Source organism: Pezoporus wallicus, unplaced genomic scaffold, assembly GCF_028554395.1.
Source record: "Pezoporus wallicus isolate ANWC-B61680 ecotype Strahan unplaced genomic scaffold, APGP_CSIRO_Pwel_v1 contig_8837, whole genome shotgun sequence".
Lineage (NCBI taxonomy): Eukaryota > Metazoa > Chordata > Aves > Psittaciformes > Psittacidae > Pezoporus > Pezoporus wallicus.
This window is the reverse complement of record NW_026636730.1, coordinates 93,062-119,256: the sequence shown is the minus strand read 5'-3', so window position 1 is coordinate 119,256 and position 26,195 is coordinate 93,062. Positions and strand designations below refer to the sequence as shown.

The following is a 26,195-nucleotide window of genomic DNA, read 5'->3' as shown; positions in this document are numbered from 1 at the left end:
GCTCCTCCATGGCCACTGCCCATGGAGTGTTTCCTGCTAACACAGATGCCCAGCACCCAGCGTGTTGTGTCTAATGAGGACTCATGACACAGTGAATCAGCCTCATGGCAGGACGATGACTCCATCCGAGGCCAGGTGTCAGCAGATGGGTGCCAGCTCCACGCACGTGCAGCCAAGTTGCTCTTAGCAGTAATAGAATCACAGAAGAGTTAGGGTTGGAAAGGACCTTCAGCATCCTTAATCCGTCCTCAACAGGCTCTGGGAAGGGTGAAACCAGCCACAGCAGCGCCTGCTCCTCAACCTGCCTGCCTGGACCCTCTCCCTACCTCCTCTCCCCATCCAAGAGCTGGTTGCTGATACCTCTGAGGTCCTTTTATTGGGGGCTGAGCCTGTGTTCCACCAAGCAGGACACGATTCCCACTCCCAATCCTTCCTCCATCCAGGAAACAAAAGGCAGGAGCCATTTGACTCATCCTCACCAGGCACTGAGGCCAAGAACATGCATGGGAGCATCCAGACGGTCATGAGAAACCTCCACGTGAAAAAGGGATCCGGTACCGAAGCAGGGGATGAGGAATGAGACCAGATTCCACGGGACACTCCAAAGCAAGGGGGCTTGGAAATGAAACAGACCTGGATGTGTTAAAGAGGGGTGGGAATGCAGAGGAGGCAGAGATTCACCCCTGTCAATGAGCTGAAGCTGGTACTTAACCAACAGCGCATCAACAGAGGGGTTTTGGTAGTAGCAAAAGGTGGTGGGTGGGAGGTGTCCTCTGCTCCGTGGAGACCATTGGCAGTAATGGGACACCTTAGGAAGCTTTAGGACACAAACCTTCCTGTTTAGCTGGAGAAATGGAAACCTTTCTTCATGGCCTTGTCCCGGAGAGGGCTTTTTTGGCTCTGCTTTAATAACAAGCTGCAGCTCCATGTGGAAAGCAAACACCTCCTCCCAGGGATTTACTTCTCTGCTCCCTGCGGAGCGAACACCATCACTTCCCGTCAAAGCTGGTTGTGCAGGTTCCTTGCAGTGCCCTATTCCGGAGCAGGGGAAACTGAGGCACGGAGCAAAGCGCATGAGGATCTGACAGATGCTCACAGCGACCTTCCCAGGACAACCTGCGCTGTGCCGAGATGGCCCCAAGGGGAAATGGAGGTAACCTCTTCCATCTAAACCACTGCAAATGATCTTCTGTTGTACAGGCTCCCTACTGACCATGCACGGTCAAATCTCTGCTCTCCACTTCCTATAACAGGTGCTGGCTGCTTCACTCCCTGATGCCAGACCTCCTGAAGTCATGGAATCGTGGATTTCCCTTTTAGGAAGGGGGATTTGTGGGCCAGAGGGAAAGAACAACAAATCTCAGCTCTTATTTAGCACCTCTCCCTATAACTCACCACTCTCTGAACAAGAAACAGCCCGGGGCTGGACCCACCAGAGGTGTTCTCTGGTCTGGCTGTGCTGGGTTTCCATGTGCATCTCCCCACCTCTCTCCAACCCCGCTTCTATCTATGGGTGTCAATGGGATCCAGATGCAGTCAGGATGCTTGGTGCTGCTCTGCCAAAGCAAACAGGGATGTGATGCAAGGGCCGTGGCCGAGGGTTGCACAAACTTTCCAGCTGGAGCCGTCGTGTCCATAAAGCATGGAACAAAAGCAGTCAGCACAGAGGGCAGGCTCGGGGCGTCTGGCTTGGACCAGCCTGCAGCACACGTTGTTGTGGCTCCCTTCAGTGAACCTAGCCAGCATCCCATCAAGGATTTGCTATGGGGACGCTTGGGTTGATCGGCTGCTCCATCCAGGCTCCAGCCTTGGAGGACTTGGTGGCTTGGGGGTGCATTGCTAAGGAGGGATGGTGCTGGCCCAAGCCCTACAACCAGGCTCTGGGATGAGCTGGAGTCAGGTCTCTCCCACAGCCACTTCCCTGCTCCTCCTCTAGACCCACGGATAACGTTCTTGGCTGGGAGCAGCAGGTCATGGTCACACAAGTGGGCAACTGTCTTGAGTGGGGAAGTTCCTATGGGAACCCCCAAAACAGGGCTCAAATCTCAGTCCAGCAGCTGTATATGTGACCCATGTGTCCTCTGTGTCCTGCAACACACGAGTGGGCAAACTGGGGCGGACCTGTTCATCCTCACAGACACCAGCCTGCAAAACCCAATGGCCCAAACTTGCAGACAGAGACACGTGGCAGCACAGGCTGAGTGAAGATGGGTGTGCAGGAGGCACTGGCAAGTCCTTCACAAGGTAACAGCTCTTTTCTAATGCAGAGCACCCCAACATTCTCATCTTGCTCGTGCTATTTTGATAACAAATAACATATGCTGCCCATGGCAGGGGGTTGGAACTGGATGCTCTTAAGGTCCTTTCCAACCCAAACCATCCTATGAGTCTATGCTGTTCTTGCTTTGTGCAATGCTGTCCTCTAAAACCTCTGTTGCCGTGTGTATGACCGAACACGCTCAACAGATGCACACATACATCCACCACCAAGCCTTCTGTTGAAACCCCCACCTGCTGAAAGCCCATCTTATCACTCCTTATTTGCTCTTGCTAAGCCGGATTCGGGGTTATGGGGTCTGGGTGAAACCTCTTCACTCTGCAGGATGGGTGTGCAACCCCGTCAAGAAAGACTATCCTGGTCTTTGCTGTTGATGCCTTTTTGGACTTGATCATCTTCAAGGTCTTTTCCAATCTGGTTGTTCCTATGGTTCCATAATTCTATGATTCTGTGTCTTTACTGGAAAATAAACGAATTCCCATGTGCCCTGGAGCAAAAGCAGTATCCAGGCTCTGCAGGTATTCCAGAAGGGCCCAATCTGGTTGCTTCTGGGAGGATATTCATGGGGAACCACGTAGATGAGGCCCTCAGTGCCGTGGGTCAGTGGTGGCCATGGCAGTGCTGGGGAATGGTTGGACTGGATGAGCGTAAAGGGCTTTTCCAACCTGGTTGAGTCCGTGACCCTAAGAACATTCCACATCCAGGCAATTCCCATGAAGTGCCCCACACTCCTCTTCATGGGCCTGGGGGAATGGATGGACGGATGGGGAAGCCTCTGCGCACCTTCACAGGGGTTCAGGTGGATCCCCACATCTGTGCCCAAGTCTTTCCACGTCCAGCGTCTCCCTGTTTGACAAGGGATGGGGTGAACCAAGGCGAGCTCCAGGAGCCCAGACCAAGGCAAACGAGTCCTTCAGAGGAAGCTTTAGGAAGCTTTTGTGATCTTTGTGAGGCCTGGGTGGTGCTGAGGAAGCGCAGGAGCACTCACGTGCACTTGCAGTCTGCTTTACCCCTGGCACAGGCACAGCCAGGAGCTGGGGACACAGCAATGGGCTGAGACAGGGCACGTTTAACGCCATCAGCCGTCCTGCAGCCCATCACTTTCTGCCCCCGACACCAATGTCACAGCAGTGGCTGCAAGGGCTCAGCTTGGAGGCAGCTTTTCCCTTTGTGATGCTGAACTCCTAGGAAGGAATAATCACATTATATCCACACCACTGCATGGAGCATTCCATAGAGATCTGTCCCCTTTGCGAGGGCCACTGCATCACTCAGGCTGGCAAAACACCCCTCTGGGGTTTGAATAGAGGGATGGGAGGACTGCTTTGGCCACCTTTGGTTGCCTCTCTTGAGTGCTTCAGCATCTTCTCACCTGGTTCCCACCAGCCGTAGCATGATGGTGCTCTCTTTTCCATCTCCTTCACCTCTTGATGCTGTGGGGTTCGGGTGCTGCATCCCATCCTGACCCCTCTGCCCTATACCCTGAGCGATGGGTGGTCCTTCTCCCCCCATAGGGATGGTGATCCCGGCACACAGCCCCTGTGCTGGTGCACAAGTAGGAAACAGATGCTTCCCAGGGCTTACTCAATGATCCCATGAATCAGCAGCACATCTGGGCTCCCGAGGAGGCTGCACAGTCATATTTTCCCCTCCATCCTATGTGGATGAGCTCTTAAGCCCTGGGAAGGCAGCGGGCCAGCTTGGCTGGAAAGCATCGGGGAGAGGAAGCTGGATTGGCTTGTCTTGTAGGGGAAATACTAAATGCTGCCATTAAAAGCTGTGCTGTGTCCCTTGCCCCGTGTCTGCATGATCCAGGGGTGAGGAATCAGGTTTGTTACCTGCAGCCAGTGTTCAGGTTCCCCCCACACTGACCTTGGGTATGAAGCAGAGACATGGAGCATCCTCTCCTCCTCCTCGTCCTCCTCCTGGCTCCAGGCAAGGTTTTCCCAAGCACACAGGGAGAAGAAGGAGCTGAGAGGCTGAGGATGGAGATGGGGAGGTGGGGATGGAGATGGGGAGGTGGGGACGGAGAAGGGGAGGATAGGGATTGAGATGGGGAGGTGGGGATGGAGGTAGGGAGCCTGGAGATGGAGATGGAGAGGATGGAGATGGAGAAAGCAGGGCTGGAGGTGGAAAAAGGAAAGCTGGGGGTGATACAGGTTGGCTGTGGGTGTGAGAATGGAGAAAGGGCAGTGGGGAATGATACAGGGAAGCTGGGGTTTGAGATGGGGAGGATGGAAATGGAGAAATGGAGGCAGGGAGAAGGCACAGCCTGGCTTGCATCTGAGCCATGAGGAGGTGACACCAGGCTGAACAGGCACCTTTACCCCCCCCGTTATTGGGTACATCACCCCAGCCCATCACCCAAATCTGCACCCCACGTAAGCCCCTGTCCCAGGAGCGCTCGTGCCCTCCAACCCCGCAACAGCCCCATCCATGGGGTGATGCTTCACCAACAGAGGCTCTTTATTACCCTGTTGCACCAGGTCCCATTTACCCCTTCCCCCATCGTCACCCCAGAGCTCCAGGACCCCCCAACAGCCTCCCGCTGAAGGGACGGGCATAGGGAATGTGGTGCTGGGACCGTGGGAGCAGCTCCTGGGGTGATGCTGGCTCAGCCCCGGTGCTGTGGGAGCGGGAGCTGCCGTCTCCCTGCTCTGCACGGTCAAGTGTCACTGCACATCAGCATCACCCTGCACCGAGAACGGATCGGCCACAGGCAGACAGGACCGGAGGCAGGAGAAGGATGTGGGAAGAGCATCCCTTCCCCCATCACCCTGCTCCTTCCCTTAGCGCTGTCCCTGGCCCCAAATCCAGACCTTTCCTGGGATGCAGAAGGAAAAGCAGGCAGGGGAGGGGGGAGGAAGGCGTTTTCCAGCTGAAACAAAGCCTTGGGGGGCTCCGCGGTTAGCAATTCCCCTCCTGAATGGCATTTCCTCCTCGTTTCCCCTCCAAAAAGAATGAGAGACCTGCAAAATCCAGAGGTCTCTCCCAGAAGGGTAAAGGGTTGTGTGGATCCGAAGCTGTCACAGCACAGCCAGCCCCTCCTGCAGGAAAAACTGCTTTTCCTGTGGAAAAATGGGAAAGAAGCAGCCTGGGCAGTTGTGTCCTCAAACCAAGAGCTGGGGCTTTCAGACTGTGCATCCCAGAGGTGCATACCTGGTCCTTTTCTATGCCAAGAGGCATCACTGAGCCCAGATTGGGCCCTTGGACCTCTCTAGGTCTGGATCTGGCCTCTATAAAGTATTGCATACGGGCTACCATGTGCATCCTTCACCTTCAATCATGTCCTGGTGCCACCGGGTCCATGGGTGATGGAGGGAAGGGGATGCCAACGGGACACCTCCATGGTCCTGTTTGATCTCATTATTAATAATGGCTGGTCCAACATGGCCCAGCCACCGCCATCCTCCTCTCCCTCAAAACCATGGGAAGGGAAGGAGGAAAAGAAGGAGGCAGGATGTCTCCATCCAGCCTGGATCATGGCCTGTCCTGATCTTTCCACGCACAGCAGCCCACGCCATTTCCAGGTTATTCTATCTGGAAGCATTGCGCTCCAAATGCAGCAGCAGGCAACGAAGGGAGCAGACCTTATGCACAGGGAGCTTAGCCTTGGTCTCCTTAACCATCAAATCACAGTGAAGCAAGTCATTTTTGTTAGCCTCATCGCAATGAGGCCGGCACATAGTGCCCAAGCTACCCAATCACTGCTAATTCCCGTTAATAATTCAATTGTTATCTATATCATATATATATATAATATATAATTGACCATCTCTAATGCTGTGCTCACCCCTCCTGTGACTCTGTGCTCCCTCAGAGCCATCACAGCAAATCAAAGCTGGAGGTGCTGAGTGAGGGTGGCTTTGTTGCCCTGCTTGATGCTGGGGAGCCACTGGTGCTGTTTTCACCCCGCATCAAGCAGGCTGCTGCTGGCACTTGTGTCTCAGCAGTCAGCGGCTCAGGTTCTGGAATGATCCCTTCTGTATTTCAGGCCTTTATTGACTGATGGAAGGGTTTGCAGGGTGAAGCCACCCCGTTGCAAAAGGCTTTGCTAAAGCCTGATGGGCTCTGCGTGGCCGCTGGGCAGACGGGGCTGTCACAGCCAGCAATGCGTTGTTACAGCTGAAACCAGCTAAAAACAGCTCCAGCCAAGACCTCACAAGACCTCGGCCTTTGCCTTGCTAAGACAAGAGCAGTTGAAGCTGTGGCTGCCCCATCCCTGGCAGTGTTCAAGGCCAGGTTGGACACAGGGGCTTGGAGCAAGCTGCTCTAGTGGAAGGGGTCCCTGCCCGTGGAGCTGGATGAGCTTTAAGGTCCCTTCCAACACAAACCAGGCTGGGGTTCTATGATTAAGAGCAGCATCTCTGCAAGTCCTGCATCCTCCTGCATCTGCAATGGTCCATCCCACCCTCCATGCTCTCTAAACAGATGAAGATGCTCTTGTAGCCCACTAGACCTCCAACTTCCTCCTGGTCCCCAACAAGGATACAGGCAACAAACCATTACTATTCATCTTGTTCCTACAGGATTTTTTTCCAGCTGAACCCCTGTCTGAGCCAAGCAGGAATGCTAAGCAACAAAGCTCTGGGTTTCTTTCTTTTCCAGCTCCCTTTTACTATTATTAGTTGTATTCCTTTCGTTACTACCACCAAATCTGTTGCACAGTGGGGTAAATGCTCACCCATCTTATAGTGAACAGAGCTCAGACACGATGCGTGCCTTCACATGCCCCTGCAAAGAAGAGCTTTTAGGCTACTGGATCAGAGAATGGCCAGAGCAGGGATAGCTGGGGAGGAAAAACAGGAAGGTTTCCTGTCAGAGCTGGGTTGGAGGAGGATAAATCACTGCCCAAAGTGTGAGGCAATGGCAAGGAGAGGGGTTCCTGGGCTTGTCACTTGGAAGCATATGGCTGCTGCTGAGCTCTCAGGCTTATTTAGGATTTAGTGACTATTTGATCTTGTTTAACCCAGATGTTCAGCTCATCACATAATGAGATCCCACCAGAACCACTGTACTGTGATGCCTCCCACATAGCCAAGCCCCCCAAAACACAGTGAGGAGAAGGAGCAGCTTCATCAAGGCTGAGCATCCCAAGAGGGGGACGGTGAGCTGAGGGACCTCACGGCTTTCCACCGGGATCAGACCCAGGTCCTTTGGCATCCTACCCAAGATGCCAGGAATTGTAAATCTGAAATATTATCTTTAGGATTTTTAATTCTAAAATCTGGCTTTTTTTTTTTATCTTAAAGCACAGAAATCCTGAAGGATTCACCACAACTTGGCTGTGCTTCTTTCCGGTTTCCTTTTCCATGTCCCAAGGGCTTCCTGTCCAGACAGAGGCACCATTCCCCTTATTCCAGCGCATGGATTGACCCCTCCACCCTTCTCCTGCATCACTCCATGGCAGGCATCAAAGAGAAAAGCAACTGTGAATTACAGAGCAATGGGAAGGAGGGTGGGAATTGTATCCCGGAGCAGCGATGCAACATGGAGAATGTGCCCGTGGCTGCACTCAACAGCTGCTCCAGGATGTCCCATCCTCAGGTTCATGTTGGGATCATTGGGCCACGCTTGGAATGCTGGAATGGACAGAATGGGATTTGTTGGAGATCACGTCACCTGAATTTTGCTCTATATGCACGTCAGCTCCCACTATAGCCTAGGGTGATGGAGGGGGGTCTAGGGCTGCCTGTTCCTGTTGCCATTGGGGAAGTGATAAGTGCTTCCCAGGAGAAATGATGGCTCTTTTGGAACACTGAATCCCTCTCTCTTCCAAGCTGGCTCGTGCTGTGGGCTCCCCAGAAGCTGGCAATTCCACATCCCATCCTACCAGAGCAGCTCCAAAGCCCGCTGTCAGCACTGCGGGGTTTAGTCTGAGATCTGAGAGTTCATCAAGATTAAAGGAAGGCTTTTCCCAAGCTCAGCACTGACTCTGAGCCTGGAGCAATGAGCCAAGAGAGGAGGTGAAGCTGATCCAGGCTGGTGGCCTGGGGCAGGAGCCGCGTGCATCCCAACACTGGATGATGGGAAGATGGGAGGTGATGAATGTGTCCTACCTTAAACGCCTGCTGCTTCCTGCTGCGCTGCCTCATCTCCAAACCCCCTTGGGAGGACACATTGTACAGAGCCATCCAAATGACTCCATTAGAGGTGCCAGCCCTCCATCAGCTGCAAGAAAGCACATCTGGCATCTCTCCACATCGGTCACCGCGTCTTCCATAGGGCATCTTCAACGTGGAAGCACACAGGGAAGGAGGTGACTGCAGAGGACTTGGTGTGGAGAAGCAACAAAGGGAGGTAGCATCTACCTACACCTCCGAAGGGTCCAGGCCAGGCAGCCTTTTGCTGTTTGACAGCAGTTTGGGTCCTTCAGGACAGCCCATACTGAGACAGGATGGGGCTGGCTTCCTTGGGGTGATGCCCAAGGACTGACCATTGCTTTGGAGATGCAGGGGCTGCACCTCATGGAGGTGCTTTGCTTTAATAGATCCTTGGAAATCAACAACCCAGATGCAGGCTGGCCATGGGCATGTATCAGTCTTAATTGTGCTGCTTTCCTCATCGAGGGGTATAATGGCTTCATTGCATTAAAGATCATTGAGGTGGGGTTTCTCCTGCATTGAGGAGACACCCCAGCATTCAGCATCTTTCCTGCTGTGGTGAGGTTGGAATCGCAGCCCTGGACACAACCAAGGCAAAGCTAACACAGTGCCCTTGTCCTGCCTGTCTGTGATCCCTGTTTCCTCCATAGTTTTCCTACCCGAAGCTCCTTCCCTCCACCTGCTCCCTGCACGGTCATTGAGCTCTCCATGAATCTTAGAAGGAAAATGCATATCTTGACATTTAATTACAGAGATGAGAGCGGCACATGAGGGATGCAGAGCACAGAGAGAGCCGGGTGCCCTTGATGCAGCCTGGGTGAGCTGGATGGGAAACCCATTCCCGTTAAGATGCTGATGCATGAAAGCCCCATTGGCCTCATTGCTCTTTGCACTCGGTCTCCCCCTGCTCCATCCCAGGTGGTGCCTGGGAGGTTTCCCCAGTGCAAATCACAGCTGATCCTTGCAGAGAGGCAGGGGAAGGATGGAGCATCAATCAGTGTTAGCCAAATGGGACCCTATGAGCAAGGCAGGCAGCGCAAGGAGGGCAGGGGGGCTGCAGGGTGATGTTGAGCAACGGGTTTTAGTGGTGCTGCAGCACATGGGGAGCAAGGGGTGAACACGGGAGTGCCCAGAGAGCACCAGCCCTGCCTGCTCCATGGCTGGTTTTGCACCAGGACATGGGTTTTTTTTTCAGGTCAAACACTGCAAATGAGGGTTTCTTCCCTTTTTGTCACCTCCTGCAGGTAACCTCCAGGTAGGGAAAGTATCTTTAACAGAATCCCAGACTCGTTTGGGTTGGAAGGGGCCTTAAAGCTCCTCCAGTTCTAATCCTACATCCCTTGTCCCAAGCCCCTCTCCAGCTTTCCTGCAGCCCCTTTAGGCACTGGAGCTGCTCTCAGGTCTCCCCTTCAGGAGCCTTCTCTTGTCCAGGCTGCCCCAGCCCAGCTCTCTCAGCCTGGCTCCAGAGCAGAGCTGCTCCAGCCCTCACCACTGGTGTTTCCCATTGGATGCTCCCCAGGAACAACAGAGGACCACAACCCACGGAGCCATCCCTGCTTTGTCCAGGGTCAGGCAAGGTACCATGGAGGTGGGATCCTGCTGCATCAGGCCCTCCCCAGGCTTCAGCAGCGCTCAGTAGAGATGCTGCAAGGCTTTTAATAGTGGACTCCTTCCCCAGCCACCCCCAGCTATGGCACGTGCAGCTCATCAGCTAAAAGGCTGATGTGGGCAGGCAGCCCACGGTTGTTTCTCTAAATAAACCTTCCCCTCCCTGGCTGGCTTTCCATCTCTCTGCAACGGGATGGATTTATTCCTTGGGTTCATAGCTGGGTCTGGGTGTCCTCTGGAGCTTTCGCAGCGCTCACCCTGCTCCTTTGGAAGGAACCTGGAACTCCTCGTTCCCTTTGGATCTCTCTTACTCTTGGCACACTTGGTTTGTGCCTTGTCCCCCCTGCAATGGAACTGCAGGACACAGTGTGCCCTGTGCTATGCTGCAGGGTTTGGCAGCAGAGAAAACTCATGTAGTAGGCAAACACGTCGCCATAATCATAACTGTAGACTAGTTTGGGCTGGAAGCGACCTTCAAATGTCATCTGGTCCAACCCCTAGCCCCATTGCCCCTTATAAAGTGGAAAATGCCCCCAGACCATGAGTTATAAGCTCTCAAAGCCTCTTTTGCTGGTGGCCAGGCCCCCCTTTACAACCTAAACCGTTGCTCCTGTGGAAAGGGTAGGTCTGAGCAGGAGGGTGATGCTGGTGGGACCCCTCTTGCAAGAGCCTCTCAGCATGGCCACCTCCATGCCAGCAGCATTAAGGCAAATCACTGCTTGACCCCAGCTCGAGAATGAGATCTATTGTGCTTGCCTTGACCAAATCATCTTTGTGGGGGGGGAACATCTATTCCAGTTGTGTGGGGAGGAAGAGAGGAAGAAAGAGGCATGGTACTCGCCCATCTCCTCATGTGTCCTCCACCATGGTCAGCCCACAAAGAGCATGTGGGATCCATACGTGCTCTATGGAGGGGATTGCCTCTGCCCCTCGTGCCCTGGCCCTGGTCAGCAGCACCATGAGCTGGGTGGGAGGCTGATCCCTTGCTCTTGCTCTATGTCTGTCTGCCCCGTCCCACAGTTTGTCCCCTCAGCATCGCGTGTACCACTGCTCCCCACAGCGCCTCTTACAGCCCCTTGACCCTTCCCATCCCTATGTCCTGGCAGAAGCTCTGGATGGGTCCCTGGTGCTCTGCAGGAACTGAGTTTTGCTCTTTCAGCCCGGAACCATCTGGGGACGAGTTCCCTTAAGAAAGCACAAGCTCCCCTCAGCCTCCCTGGCAAGCATTTATTGCAGTTCTTTTTGCCAAAATAATGCACTTTCATGAATCCAAAGGCCAGATTCAGCACAAGAAATGACTAGCTTCAGTGGAGGAACAGGAGAGGCATCTTTACCTTCCTAACCATCTGCCCATGGCGTCTTGGCCTTAGCAAGAGCAGGCATGTGAACAGCACGGGGCTGAGCATCAGCAGCAATGCTCCATTCCAACGTGGCTGGTGATGCTCTTGCAGGAAGGGTTGGATTAAGGAATGAGATAGCTCAGCCCAGCAGGACCATTTAGTCACTGAACCAAACCTGTCCCACTCGTGTTCCAGAGGAGAGGGACAGAGAAATGCCAACAACAGCGTTGCCAAGAGGCCTTTGTTTGGGACGTGGGGCACGGCTGGGATGTCAGGAGTTATTTATTGGTCGTTTCTGTTTGAGCCTGCTGTGATCAATAGGTGTGACCCATCGCACAATCCAACACCGTATCAGCAATCATAGCAGGAGAGCAAATACCTTCCTCTATGTGGTTATGATGCCACACGCTGAGCTGCCCTTCAAGGAGGGGAAGAAAATCACTCCTCTCACGCTACAGAGAAGAGCTGGCACCTTCCTCCTTTCATTCCTATGGGTTTCCAACAGGCCAGCTCTAGGGGCTTCAATGCTCCATAAGAAAGACTTCCAGACCTTATCACCTGCTAAAACTAATCCTAAGGACAAATAACAAATGAACTCAGCAAGCCTGTATTGAAGTGGGGAAAGCGAGACCCGGTTGGAGTACATCTAAACGCTGTCTAGGTGTTTGAAGCTCCTGATTACTGTGCCGTGGATATGGCATCCCTTCGTCTCCAGGTTATCCATACTTCCCTGCCCAAAGGGGTGTGGGCAAACTGTATCTTGTAAAAGGGATGTGTTACAGGACATGGTGCTGTTCCTGGTCCATAGTCATGGTGAAAACAGATCTTCTGAGGGGTGGATCGTGGAGGAGGCGGCAGCATTGAGCATCGCCCAAAGGACCCGCTCCCAAGCAAGGAATAGGTCTCCAAAGAAAGGGTCCTCACCAAGCACTCACAGCTCTCTGATCCCTAACCCAGTCCTGAGTCTCACGGGGGTTCACCCCATCATGGGACAGGACATGACATTGTTCCCTTCATCGGTAAAGCAGATCCCCCCATTAGATGAAGTGGGACCTCGCACAGATGGAGCTGGGAGACTCGTTGGATCTCATCCAGCAATAAGACCTCTGCTACTGGGGACACTGAGGTACCCAACTCAGAAGGACAGCCATTATTAGCCACTCTTCAACAGATAGAAAACACTCTTTACGGGTGAAAACATCCTTTTGCTCTGCTTGGGTACTGATTTAATCCCCACGGGAGCATTCTGCATTCCAAAGGTCACCCTTGCACATCTGATTTTCCTTGAGAGCTGGTAAAATTAGGAGCAAAGTTACAACCTCATCACTGCCCCCCCCTCACACACACACACACACAATATCATCTCACTCTCCTTGCAAAGACAAGGATCTCTTTTCCTTTATCCCAGCAGGAACGCACAGGCTCCCGTTCCCATCCCAGATGGCATACCCAAGAGCAATGGCTCCGGATGGACATGCCACAGTCAAATCTCCTTTCTATTTATACAGTGCCTATGACCTTCAGCTGTTGCTACCCCATGCTAGGCATAGCGCAAATGTATTTTAAGACATCCTGGGGTTTGCTACTGAAAGGTGCCTTGGTTCATTCTGCTTTCCAAGGGGTTGGAGGTGCTCCCCATCTTTCCAGACTGTGGCTAACAGCTTCATTATCCCTAGGGTTAAACTTAGTACTTAGAAACACAGATGGGCTCAGTTTAAAGACTGGGAGAGGATCCAATTGTAAGTTGTCCAGCTGGTAAAACACCCTCGCTGCTGAAAAACGGGTGAACTTGGGAACGCAGGCAGCTCCATCTTCCCATCATTGCCTTGCACTGGGCCTGTTCCCAGCTACACTGATGAGCCATGAACCCCAGAAAGGTCCTCACAGTGCAAATGGTGTCAGGACGTGACCCACACAGCACTTAACCTCCTCTTGCACAAACCCGACCGACCTCTTTACATCTCTGGCCACGAATCAGGTTTCTCAAGCTATTGTAAATGGGGAGCTTTCCTGAACTTCCTTCAATTTTCCTTTGTTCCCTCTGAACAGCAGGCACATGAGCAGGATGCAGGGTTGACCCTTGGTGGGATGTGGAGCTCTTTGTGGAGCTTGATTTGAGGCATCCCATGCATTGGGTCATAAAACATATCACATGCAATTACATATTGAATGGGCATCAGGTACCATCTGTGTTAAACTGGGCTCAAAACCCAGCTCCTGTCCATGGAGGGGAGCACAGAGCATCCTTAGCTTTCACCACCTAGTGTTCCAGCATCAGAATGGACCTTTGGTGGGCTTTATATGGCTCAACCATGAGCTGTGCTGGGTAACAGCAGGATGCCCTCAGCCTGCCTCCCCTAAGAGCTAGGAAAGCTGCTGGTTTATGGCATTTTCCTTCAGGATTGAGGCAGGATGGGGGTGAGGCAGGGAACAAGGCCTTCCAAGGCTGTTAACCTAAGCTCGAGGGGAGTCTAGTCCAGAGGCATAGAGATAGAAAGCTCTGCTGGAAGAACAATTAATATAAAGGCAAGCTTTGTTTGCTGTTCTGGAGGTTTTGGGGAGGGAAAAGAGAAACAGGGGGAGAAGCTGGGACATTTATTGGGGTTCATGTTAAATAAGGAGCCCTTGGGGTGATGTAGTCAGGAAAGAAACCCTGGTTTTAAAGAGGATGAAGGAGGACACCTGAAGATGAAGTCAGTCTGGGGAGCTGAGCCCTATGTGGCAAGGAGGGATTGAGGCTCCCCGCTTCAGCAGAGCCTCGGGGTGATGTTCCTACTTAGAAAACCAACAGTATTTGGTGTTTTCAGCCCAAACCTGCTTTACATTCCCTTGCCTGGCCCTGTGTGGGCAGCACGGTCACCAGAAACACAGGCGCCCAGGCACGATCGGGGAGCATTAAACCATCCCCTTACAGAGGGTCAGGGCTGGTCCTCTTCCGGCTCTCATTTAGGGCCCCTGATGTGCTTTCAGCGGGGTGAAAGCACCGAAGAGAGCGGCTCAGATCCAGCCAAAGTCCTGCTGACTCCCAGCAGAACTCAGCCATTGAGTCCTGGGGACTGTGCTTCTCCCCAGAGGACTGGAAGAAGCCCAAGGCGGTTGCCTAGGATGCCTGTAAACGCTGGCTCTGAGAACAGCCTTGTTTAATGAGGACCTTTCTTAATGCATTTTGAGGCTAAGGTCATTCCCTCAGGCTGCTCTCAGGCAAGCAGACAGCGAGGGGCTGGAGCATCTGCTGGTCGAGGCTATACCCTCCCTGAAAGGGGGGCTGCAAAGCGAGTCAGGAGGCAAGTCCGTGATGACTTCTCCCAAAAGCCTTTCTATGGCAAAGAGCCAGAGGTCTCCCCCTTGCTGAAGCGACACAATGTGGAGCTGGAGGATGCTCATTGACCACCCAGAGATGGGGAGAGCTGCTGAAACAACCCCAGAAATCAATGCTCTGTGCAGTGGGTTTGCTATAAAGGATGCAGCCATCTGAAACTAGTGTGGATATGGGTATGAGGAGTGTGGATGTTTCTGTCACAGGGAGCTGAGGTGGCCAAAGCTCCTCAGTTTCCCACCTCAAATAGCTGGACATACACACTTGTCAACACAGATGCCAACTCATATGGGCTGATATCTTATTTGCAAGGGAAAGCAGACAGTATTTGGTATCCAACAAGAGCTACCACCATAGGTGATGCTAACAGAGACCCTATGCTGTGTCTAGCTGCTCTATGTAGTACCCTAAATACTCCAGGACACCAATACTGCTATTGGACTGCATGATTAACTGAACCCAGCTCTAATCAATAGAGCAGCTTGGAGTGCTGCTCACTCGGTGTTGATGTAGACACCAAGCTATGGTCCGCTAATGACACCCAGACACCAAGCTATGGCCAGCTAATGACACCCAGACACCAAGCTATGGCCAGCTAATGACACCCAGACACCAAGCTATGGCCAGCTAATGACACCCAGACACCAAGCTATGGCCAGCTAATGACACCCAGACACCAAGCTATGGTCCGCTAATGACACCCAGACACCAAGCTATGGCCAGCTAATGACACCCAGACACCAAGCTATGGCCAGCTAATGACACCCAGACACCATGGACAAAAAGCTAGTGCATTCTGAAGCTGGGTACCTTAATGCAGCTGAATCCCAGGCCAGCAAATTCCTCCTAGCATCAGCTACAATCTCCTTTGATGCTGTTATCAAGGTCTATTTTGACTGCACAAAGCCAGTATCTCAGCAATGCCTGTTTGTGGAGTGACACAAAGAGGAGCAGGTACCCTATATCCCTCCATGCCCTTTGAACACTGAACATGAGCAGGCAGCCAAAAATAGCCCTCAATGCCCAGGTCTTTACTGTATTTAAAGACTCCCACTGATTTCAGTGTGATTTCAAGGACGGCCCCATATCCTGTGCCCCTTACAACACATCCACAAGGAAAAGGTGCTCACTCCTTCCCCGCTAAACGTGAACCCAAAGCAAGCAAGCTGAGCTCTGCTGTGGGCTGGCATGATGGATGGCAGAGCTCATCCATCGTGAGCTGAGAGCTGCGAGCTGCTTCATTTGGGTGAAAGACACTGCGTGGGAAGCAGCCCTGCCTGAGCTCCCAAGGTGTGTAGGAGCCAGCTCGGTTTCATCTCAGCTGATTCCAGCACCAGTGTGATGCTCCATAGACAGCAAAGTGCCGGGAGCTGTGGAAGGCGGATGGAGGTTAGGACTCATCTCTCCATTCACTTGTGCAGGGATGAAAGCAGCAGCAAAGCTCTCAATGGGAGCCTGGGAGGTTCTCCACGGGCAGCACTCAAAGAGGAGATAATCTAGAGCATAGAACCATGGAATGGTTTGGGTTGGAAGGGACCTTAAAGCTCACCCAGCTCCAACCCCTGCCACAGGCAGGGACACCTTCTACCAGAGCAGCTTGCTCCAAGCCCCTGTGTCCAACCTGGCCTTGAACACTGCCAGGGATGGGGCAGCCACAGCTTCTCTGGGCACCCTGTGCCAGCGCCTCAGCACCCTCCCAGGGAAGAGCTTCCTCCTTATCTCCAACCTGAATATCCCCTGTTTAAGTCTGTCTTGGTCTCTGGGGTTGCACCCATGGATTTTCACTTGGAGAAAGCCCTGAGACTTCTTCCTATCAAAACCAGCGTGGCTTCTCTCAATGTCCCTTGAGCATCCGTGCTTCAAATTCCCTTGGATTTGGGGAGGAACTCCCCAGATTTGACCCAGAGCTCCACACTTTTTACACCACCCCAAAGACCTCAGTTTCTGCTCCTTCTCCTCAAAATCCAACCATCAGTACCTCCAGGAGGTTCTTGCAGGCCCCCCTTTACTTGGAGAGACCCCTTTGGTCTTGAGCATGTTCAACATGCCCTGAAGCTCTACCTGGTGATGAGGCAGCCCTTGGCATTGGTTATTTCTGAGCACCCCCAAACCATCTGCTCCGCTCTCATCCCTCTCCTGGGTCCCTGTGAGGAGGAGGAGGCTCCAGCTGAGAGAAAGGGACAGGCCGCCCACTTGTGCTGAGTAACCAGTGCCAAGTTGGATGCCAGCACAGAAACACGCACACACACATACACACACACAAAAACATTTCCACTGAGGTTGCTATGAACAATGGTCTCTTGGTTATTTGCTGTCTTAAACACATATGCCCTTGGCAGTCCTCCATGGAGAACGGGCCGTCCAAGCACCGACCCTTCCGCTCTTGGACCAGCATCCAACTCTACCAGCTGATGGATGGGGTGTTTCATCAGTGCAGAGCAGGATGTGATCCCTGCCCTGGATGTTTGCAAGCTGAAAGTAGATCATGGGGCATGGCAGAGCTGTGTCCTAATGGATGGTGGTGAGAAGACACCTCAGATGTGCTTGATGAGCTTGAGCTTCTCCTTACACGGAACCCCAAGCCCACCTTGTTGTCACATTCCCACCCTTCCTTGAAAGGTTGCCGTGGTGTCTGCAAACCCACGGGAAGACCCATGGAATCATGGAATGGGTTGGGTTGGAAGGGACCTTAAAGCTCCTCCAGCTCCAACCCCTGCCACAGGCAGGGGACCCCTTCCACTGGAGCAGCTTGCTCCAAGCCCCTGTGTCCAACCTGGCCTTGAACACTGCCAGGGATGGGGCAGCCACAGCTTCTCTGGGCACCCTGGGCCAGCGCCTCAGCACCCTCATGGGGAGAGCCCCGCTCTGATCATCACCCAGCCACACACCTCCAGGACTGAGCATCAACATTGAGGCAGCTGCACCCAAAGGGAGATGGGCTCCAGCTCCACTCTCCACCCCTCCAAGGAGCACTGGGATGCTCCTGGACACCCTGAGGGGATGAAGAGGGAATCTGCACGTGCCCCCTACCCCACAACGGGACATGCCTAGGCTGGGGCAGGGACAGTCCTGCAGCTGAGAGGATGCTCCGAGGATGCTGCAGCTCCAAAGCAGCTGTACATGGGCACCCAAGGAAACACAAAACCAGGTCAATCTTTCCTCCTAAACTCTCTCCAACCATTTTCAGTTCAGGGGGTTTCCATAGGGTGAGCTGTCCACAAAGACACCCAGGCAGAGCAAGAGCCTCATGGGTGTCCCAGCTCCTCTTCCCCACGGACACAAAGGGGAAAGGTCCAGTCCCCTATGAGGGATAAGAGCCCTTTGCATGCTGTGTGAGTCCATCCTCACTGCAAGGCATTGCCTCCTTCAGGCTGGGTTGAAGCCCAGAGCCTGTAGGACACCCCATGGTTTATGCTCGTGCAGCACTATCCTCTCCCATTGCAATCCCTGTCCTTTCATAAGGATTACCCTGGGACTAGCACCGTGAAGCAGGTTTTCTGCCCTCCTCCTCCTGCCGCTGCTGATCCCTTTCCAAGTCATCCTTGCAGATCCCATCATTCCCTACGGCAGCCCATAGAGGGACATCGCTCTGCCCCTGCTCCGTGTCTTCACCACAGCCCCTCCAACACCTCCATGGACTCTGTTTTCTCTGATCTGCCACGTGTTTGCTGTGTCTTGATGTGGTTCTCATGCTCCAGCGTCAGATTGCAGCGAGTCCCAGGGAGAAGGTGCCAACTTTAACATATGCCTGAACAGTTCTTTTCAGACATATACAAACTGGAACAATGCCTCGCTGAGAATATGCTTGTTGATGCAATTTGCCAACTGTGGTTTCAGATCTGCTCTTTTCAGCAAGTACCAGCTCTTTGTAGACGGTGCTAAAGCTTGGATAGCCGGGGACTGAGGGGGGTCTCTGGAATTCTATCTCCAGGCATGGAAGAACTTGCAGGGAAGACATCCTAGGCTTGAGCAAAGAGCTCCATCAGTCTCACAGGTAAATGCCCCATCCCTGGCAGTGTTCAAGGATGCTTGGACACAGGGGCTTGGAGCAAGCTGCTCTAGTGGAAGGGGTCCCTGCCCGTGGATGAGCTTTAAGGTCCCTTCCAACCCAAACCATTCCCTGGTTCTATGATCCAAGGCTGGCAGCAGCATGGAAAGCTCCTGTGTGAGACACCCCATGCCCTTGCATGTCCCCTGCAAGAGGCTGCACCACCGTGTTCAGAGGAGACCAGGCTGCCTCTGAGCACGGACGGGACTAATCCTGCTGTGCCCCAGGCACGTCCTCATTTCTGGTGGGGCAGTCCCAGCAGGCACGGCTGACTTGACCTCCTCCATCCATCCCTGCTCTCTGCCTTCACCCTGCCACACTCAGCAGCCCCAAGGACCACCCAGTTGGCCATGCAGGATCTGAACTGCTCCTTTGCTTGGTGGCGCTGGTGGCAAGCAGCAGAGTCCCCCCCATAGGAGGCATGGCTTTGGCCCACTCTCTAATCATGGAAGCATGGAATGGTTTGGGTTGGAAATGACCTTAAGATCATCCAGTTCCAACGCCCTGCCATGGGCAGGGACACCTCACACTTGAATCGCAGTCCCCATAGGTGACCATAAGTAAGTCAGAGGGCCTTGGCTGCCCTTTCCATCCAAGGAGGATCACATATACCCCATGGAGGTCTGCCAGCAACAACCTGTGCAGAGATAGCACACAATCCTATGGGAGCAGCCGGGTCCAGCGCTATTAGCAGCAATAATCCATGACCTGAGCTGCTGTTTCTCTGGGAAGCAGCAGCAGCAATGGGTGAAAGCAGCTCCTGCATCTTCTCCCCCTCTTGAGCTCCCCACCAGGTGAGCAGGGTTGCTGTAACCACTGCACATCCATGGAAAGGAACAAGGACAGAACCAGAGCCTGATGCTGTGTGTTGCAGGACCCAGCGCTGGGGTGAACCTGGGAGCAGGGATATGAGCCACCAGCCTCTCCATGTGTGGGAGCATGGACAGCATCGTGAGCTTTTCCTTTTCCTTTTCCTTTTCCTTTTCCTTTTCCTTTTTCCTTTTCCTTTTTTCCTTTTCCTTTTTTCCCTTTTCTTTTTCCTTTTCCCTTTTCCTTTTCCTTTTCCTTCTTTTCCTTTTTCCTTTTCTTTTTTCCTTTTCCTTTTTCCTTTTCCTTTTTTCCTTTTCTTTTTTCCTTTTCCTTTTCCTTTTCCTTTTCCTTCTTTTCCTTCTTTTCCTTTTCCCTTTTTCCTTTTCTTTTTTCCTTTTCCTTTTTTCCTTTTCCTTTTTCCTTTTCCTTTTTTCCTTTTCCTTTTTTCCTTTTCTTTTTTTCCCTTTTCTTTTTCCTTTTCCTTTTTCCTTTTCCTTTTCCTTTTTCTTTTCCTTTTCCTTTTTTCCCTTTTCTTTTTCCTTTTTCTTTTTCCTTTTCCTTTTTCCTTTTCCTTTTCCTTTTTCTTTTCCTTTTCCTTTTTTCCCTTTTCTTTTTCCTTTTTCTTTTTCCTTTTCCTTTTCCTTTTCCCTCTGGCTCCTCTCATTTCTCCTTGGAGAAGACAACTCCATGCAGGAAACTGCCCTGCTTCAGTGTGAGCCCCTGGCCAAATCTGCATGCCATTTGCATGTCCCTTTGCTAGCTCATCTGAGGGAGTTCGGGGACTTTGCCCCCTCTGTCATCTCAGGTCTCAGGTCCTTGTCCTCTCCATAGAGTGGGAAAAGAAGCTTTCACTTCCAATATGACTTTATTCCCCCATCCCACTATCACTGAGACCCCAGAGCCCTAAAGGAGCTCTGCTCTTAGAGATAAGGGGAACCAAGGACCAAAACGGGTTTTCCATGATCCCAAGGTGGACACAGGCAGATGGACACGGCTCCCACCCCCAGCCACACACCAGGGAGCTGTCTGTGCCCTCAGACACCAGCCATCACCCCAGAACACCCCACACCTCCCCGACCCACCGCATGGGGCTCATCTCTACGGGAGGACTCTTGTTTGCGGGGCACGAAAGCAACGAGACACGGCGAGGTTGCGGGATGCAGAGCCACGGCATCACCAGATCCGACATCCCAGAGCCAAGGGGTGGAAAGCGGTGGTGATGGGAGAGGGTGGGTGGTACCCACGAAGCATCCCACCATCCGCAGGCAGGGCTATGGCTTGAGCCAGCAGAGCCCTGTCCTGCCCGGGTGGCGAGGGAAGGGTTAAAGGCAACGCGAGCGCAGACCCTGCCTCCATCCTTGCCTCGCTCGCTGTTAGGCTGCCGCTTTGACAGGGGGTGGCGTCGGGGCTGGCCGCCGTTTTGCCGCAAGAAGGGGGGGGACAAACGTGTCTGGGAGTGTGTGCGATGGTGACATGTGACAACATGAGATGAGACCCCTCGGACGGGAGCGGCCACCCGGCTGCGGAGCCAGCGCTGCCTGATCCCTGCCCGCTCCGAGCATCCCTGCCAACAGTGAGGATACGGGGAAGGGGGGGGGGGGAATGGGGAGCGGGACTGGGATATGGTGGAAGGGGGACGTGGGACAGGGGGGGGTGACAAGGAGAAGGGGGTCCCTTGGGGGTGGGAGGGATGCGGGGTGCAAGGGGAGCAAGGTGATGCTGGAGCTGCGCTGGGGTGGTGTGATTTGGGGAAGGGGGCGGGGGGGGGGGGGGGGGGGGGAGATTTTGGGGAGGGAAAAGGGAAGGTTTGGGAAAGGGAAGGTTTTGGGGTGGGGGAAGGGAAGATTTTGGGAAGGGAGGTGGAGGAGGGGCTGCCAGCGCCGATGTCTGGTGCGATGGAGAGGAGGGAAGCTTGTTTGTGCCTAAAGTCGCAGCTGCCTGGATTTTGCCCCTCGGGGCCGTTTGGATATGACAGCATCCCAAAAATAGAGTGCAAGGAAGGGAGGGAAAAGGGGGATGGGGGGCCGGACCTGTTTGCCAGTGCCCAGCAGGATCAGGGCATAGCCATATCCCACTCCCACCCCTTTCCCATCTTCTTTCATTTATTTCTTTATTTCTTTGGCAGTGATGTCAGGGAGGGGAGCGGTGGCTGGGGATGGAAGGGGGGGGGATGGATCCATGGATCCATGGATCCAGGCAAGGGAGGTTGCTGGCGGTCGAGTGATTAACGTGCTGGGAATTATGTCGGGAATTATGTCATCTACTTCGGTGCTGGGTGGCCCTCGCCCAGCAGCGGTGGGGAAGGAGGGAATGAGGAGGACATGGGGGGACATCACAACACGGGGCTCCCCGCTTGGGACTTCACCCACGGAGGCACCGGTGCCTCATTGGCTTTGTAAGGATGTGAGCATTGAGTGCGTGTGTGTCCCCCCTCCGACCCACTGCAACCCTCAAGCCATGGGTGCTCCCCAGGGTGCCCCATGGGCCCCATCCCCATAGCAGGAGAGGAGCAAGCTGTCGCTCTTGCCAATGGCTCGTCCTGCTCGCAGCACGTTTGGAGCAGCAGAGAGGGTGTTGTGATGAAGGAAGGATGAAGGCAGGCGGCCCCTCTGCCAGCTCCCCGGGAGGGAACAGGGCTGGAGCTGCTGCACTGCAGCAGAGAGCCCCATGCAGGGCTGAGGGTGTGCCTGGGGGAGGACATAGACCTCCCCTGACACCCCATACACTGCTTGGAGCTATAGGGAGAGCCTGGGGACCTGTGGCTGCGAGCAGCTCCCCCCCCAGGCCGCCTGGTCCCTCTGCTCCAGAGGAGAGCATCGGGGCTCTGGATGCTCCACAGCTCCTTGAGCATCCCCTGGGCACCCCCTGGGCATTCCCTGGCTCTTCCCTACGTGCATGGGGAGCTGGGGAAGCAGGGCAAGGCCTGCAGCTGTGCCAGGCTTGGGTCCCTCTTCCCTCTGCTCTGCACCCCGTGCAGCCTTGTGCAGCTGCACGCAGCCCCATGCATCCCTGCGCAGCTCCGTGCATCCATGTGAAGTTCCATACAGCTCCATGCAGCCCTGTGCAGCTCCATACATCCCTGCGCAGCTCCGTGCATCCATGTGAAGTTCCATACAGCTCCATGCAGCCCTGTGCAGCCCCATACATCCCTGCGCAGCTCCGTGCATCCATGTGAAGTTCCATACAGCTCCATGCAGCCCTGTGCAGCTCCATGTAGCCTCATGCATCCCTGGGCAGCCCCATGCATCCCTGCGCAACTCCATGCATCCCTATGCAGCCCCATATAGCTCCATGCATCCCTGTGCAGCCCCATACAGCTCCATGCATCCCTGTGCAGCCCCATATAGCTCCATGCATCCCTGTGCAGCCCCATACAGCTCCATGCATCCCTGTGCAGCCCCATATAGCTCCATGCATCCCTGTGCAGCCCCATATAGCTCCATGCATCCCTGTGCAGCCCCATACAGCTCCATGCATCCCTGTGCAGCCCCATATAGCTCCATGCATCCCTGTGCAGCCCCATACAGCTCCATGCATCCCTGTGCAGCCCCATACAGCTCCATGCATCCCTGTGCAGCCCCATATAGCTCCATGCATCCCTGTGCAGCCCCATATAGCTCCATGCATCCCTGTGCAGCCCCATACAGCTCCATGCATCCCTGTGCAGCCCCATACAGCTCCATGCATCCCTGTGCAGCCCTATGAAGCTCCATGCATCTTCCATGTAGCTCCATTCAGCCCCGTGCAGCCCCATTCAGCCCTGTTCAGCCCCATACAGCCCCATGCATCCTGTGCAGCTCCATACAGCCCCATGCAGCTCCATACAGCCCCACGCACCATGGCAGAGGGTCAGGCAGCACAAGGAGCAGGCAGAAGCACACAGGAGGGCCTAAGGGAGATGCAATGGAGGTAGGAGGGGTGGGCAGATGCTGTACCAGGGCATGTCCTGCCCCACGTCACAGTACACAGGAGGGGGGGGGATGCTAACAGCATCTTTAATTCAAGCTGGGAGCCCCTGGGTGCAATTCAAGCTGGGGGATGCCACTTGCCCCATGGGGTAACCTTTGGCAGCCCCTTTAGCTCCCCTGTGCTCTGCTTCCAACTCCCTCCAGCGCATCCTTCATCCTCAAACCCTCTCCATCAGCGGATTATGCCAGCAGCTGAGCCCTCGGGGGAGATGCTGGCATTAAAAGCAAGTGCAGGAGCTCAAAGCACCCCCAGCCTGAAGCAGCCAGGGGTGGGAGGCTCCTGCATCACCCATCCCCTTCTCCATGCAGGGAACCATGGGGTTTGTTTATGTGTGGCCCTGGTGCGAGCGGTGATGTGCCGTGGCTATATATAGATGTGATGCTGTCATCCCAGTTCAGCCTGGCTGGGGAACGTGTTTGCTGCAAAGGTTGGGAAGGGAATGGTCTGAAAACAGGCGTGATTCCGTGCCCGGCATCCCGCAAGGGAGCCGGGAATGTTGTCCCGAGCCTTGTGATGACAATGGGGCAGAGGAGGAATGTGTGGAGGGATTGAAATCCCCCCCCTGCCCACCATTGGCTCCCTGTTGTAGGGGTGAGAGTTTAGAAAGCAACGCAGCAGCATGTGTGGCTGCACGGGCTCCGTACAGGGATGAAACTCCCCCCTCCTTGAACTCTTCTTTTCTGGGTCACTGGGCTGATATCCTAAGGGAACATCCCCTCAACTTCCAAATCCGAAAGGAAGACGTAGAAAAGCATTGGGAAGAACAACATCTGCTTGGAGAAGATACTCGGGAGACCTTGCCCTACTAAAGATAGGGGTGGGAGAGACCCATGGGGGCTGCAGCATCAGCCCTGGGTACCCGCTGCAAGAGCATCATCATGTCATGGTGCAGGATGAGGGCATCCCTTGCTCGCCCATCCATCCCCCAGAGGACAGTCCCCTGCCCTGCAAAGGGAGGCCGATGGGGAGGGTGTTCTCCAGATGCACTGTGCAAACCACGTTGCATCAGCGGAGGCAGTCGCTGCCTGCTAACTCCGTGTGGAGCGGGATAAACCGGGATAAAGCGGGATGCTGAAAGTTTCCGAAGGGACTCGTGTCCCGACGGGGAGGCTGAAGAGTTAAGAGGGAGTCGCTGGTGCTGTTGTAGGGCTTAAAATGTGCTGCCTCAGGAAGGGGAACTGAGCACATCAGGGAAAGGCCAACCGTGGCCGGGGCTGTGAGAGAAATCCAGCAAACAAAGGGTGAAAGGAGGAGCTTTCTTGTTTCCCTTTGCCAAGGATCTTTCCCCATTAGTCATTCCTGTCACAGGAGCTGGCAAACACCCTCAGTATTTGAAGGATCTCAAAGTGGAATGGAGGCACAGGTCCAGGAGCCCCGTCATCCCTGCCCTGCAGGCTATGAGGGGAGCAGGCAGGGATCCCTCCATCCCCTCTGACTCGCCCGAGCTTCTCCTCCATGGATAAAGCCTTTATACCCCATGCTGGGTCACTGGATTCCTCCTTTGCTTGTGCTTTCTGGAGCCAGGGAGTCCTTTCCATGCAGGATGTGGTGGTAGCAGGAGCCATGGGTAGGATGTAATGCTCCATCCTGGAGGTGGTGGTGGTGGTCTGAGTGCTTTGAGACCCTACAATAAGTAGGGTACCTTATGGTCCATATGGTACCCAGCAGGGAGCAATGTGCACCCAAAACTCATCTCTCCCATCGTGGAGACCACCATCATGGTGGGGGTAGAGGACCACACTGATACCCTCCATTGTTTGGAAGCCAAGGGATGGACTTGTTCCTGCAGGAAAACATCTTGGTGGGGCGGTGGGTGAGAAGGACATCTCCTTCCTGGGTAAAGGTGGGACTTGATGATCTTAAAGGTCTTTTCCAATCTATTTGATTCTATGATTCTGAGACTTAAAAGTGGGGATGCCAGAACAGGAGGGGACCATGCAGCGAGAGCACTGCCAGGAGGAGATCCACCTTCCTGGTGCACAAGAAGGTCCACATAGGTCCTAGAAGAGCAAGAGAAGCAAACCCAGGTGTTAAAGCAGCTATCAGGGAAGAGGGAGATGCTTTATGCCTGGTAATCCAAGGTTGGCTGGAGCCAAGAGCTCTCCTGGCAGAGAGAGCTGAAAGTCCCCTTGACCTGATGGAGGAGCTACAGAAGCTCCTGCTTCATCTCCGTAGCTGCAAGGCTGGAATCAGGCTCCCAGTGCTCTTCATTGAGTTTTATCCTTTCAGCTTTGTTTTTGCACTGAAGGTGTGGATCCTGCTGGTTTTATCTGGCTCCTGGCTCAGAAATATGAGTTTTGTCTGAACTTGCTGGAGTTTGACCCAAAATGAGACCTAGTTGCAAGGTCTCTGCTTTCCGCCTCCTTCTCATTGACTGCTGTGGCTGGCACCTTCCTTCTTACCCATGTGTGTTGAGTTGTGGAGTGGTCACAGGGGCTGGAAACCTTTTGGGTTCTGGATAGAAATAGGAGAGGCCACGGGATAACGTGGTTGCAGCAGCTGGAGCCTCACTGGAGCAGGTAGACCATGAGCAGCCCTTACGTGCAGAAGGGTCCATGAGGGCTGAACCTGCACCCTGGGCCATCTCAGACATCAAGAACCTTTCCCAGCCTCCAGCACTTGGTTCTTATGGGATTTATTCAATGAGCTGAGCTTTCCCTTTTGCTCCATGACTTCTCTCTGGTTGCTTTCTGAGTCTCTCCGTGCCCTTTAGCATCTCCTG

The 26,195-nt window shown here is 53.9% G+C and overlaps 1 protein-coding gene across 1 annotated transcript in view; it reads left to right on the top strand.

The window, feature by feature from the left end:
- The first annotated feature begins 20,892 nt into the window (after positions 1-20,892).
- LZTS3 (leucine zipper tumor suppressor family member 3) overlaps positions 20,893-26,195 on the top strand; it is a 43,472-nt gene continuing 38,169 nt past the window's right edge. The window contains exon 1 of the mRNA XM_057401238.1: positions 20,893-21,077. The gene's annotated coding sequence lies outside the window, so the exon portion shown is untranslated. The remainder of the gene's footprint in view (positions 21,078-26,195) is intronic.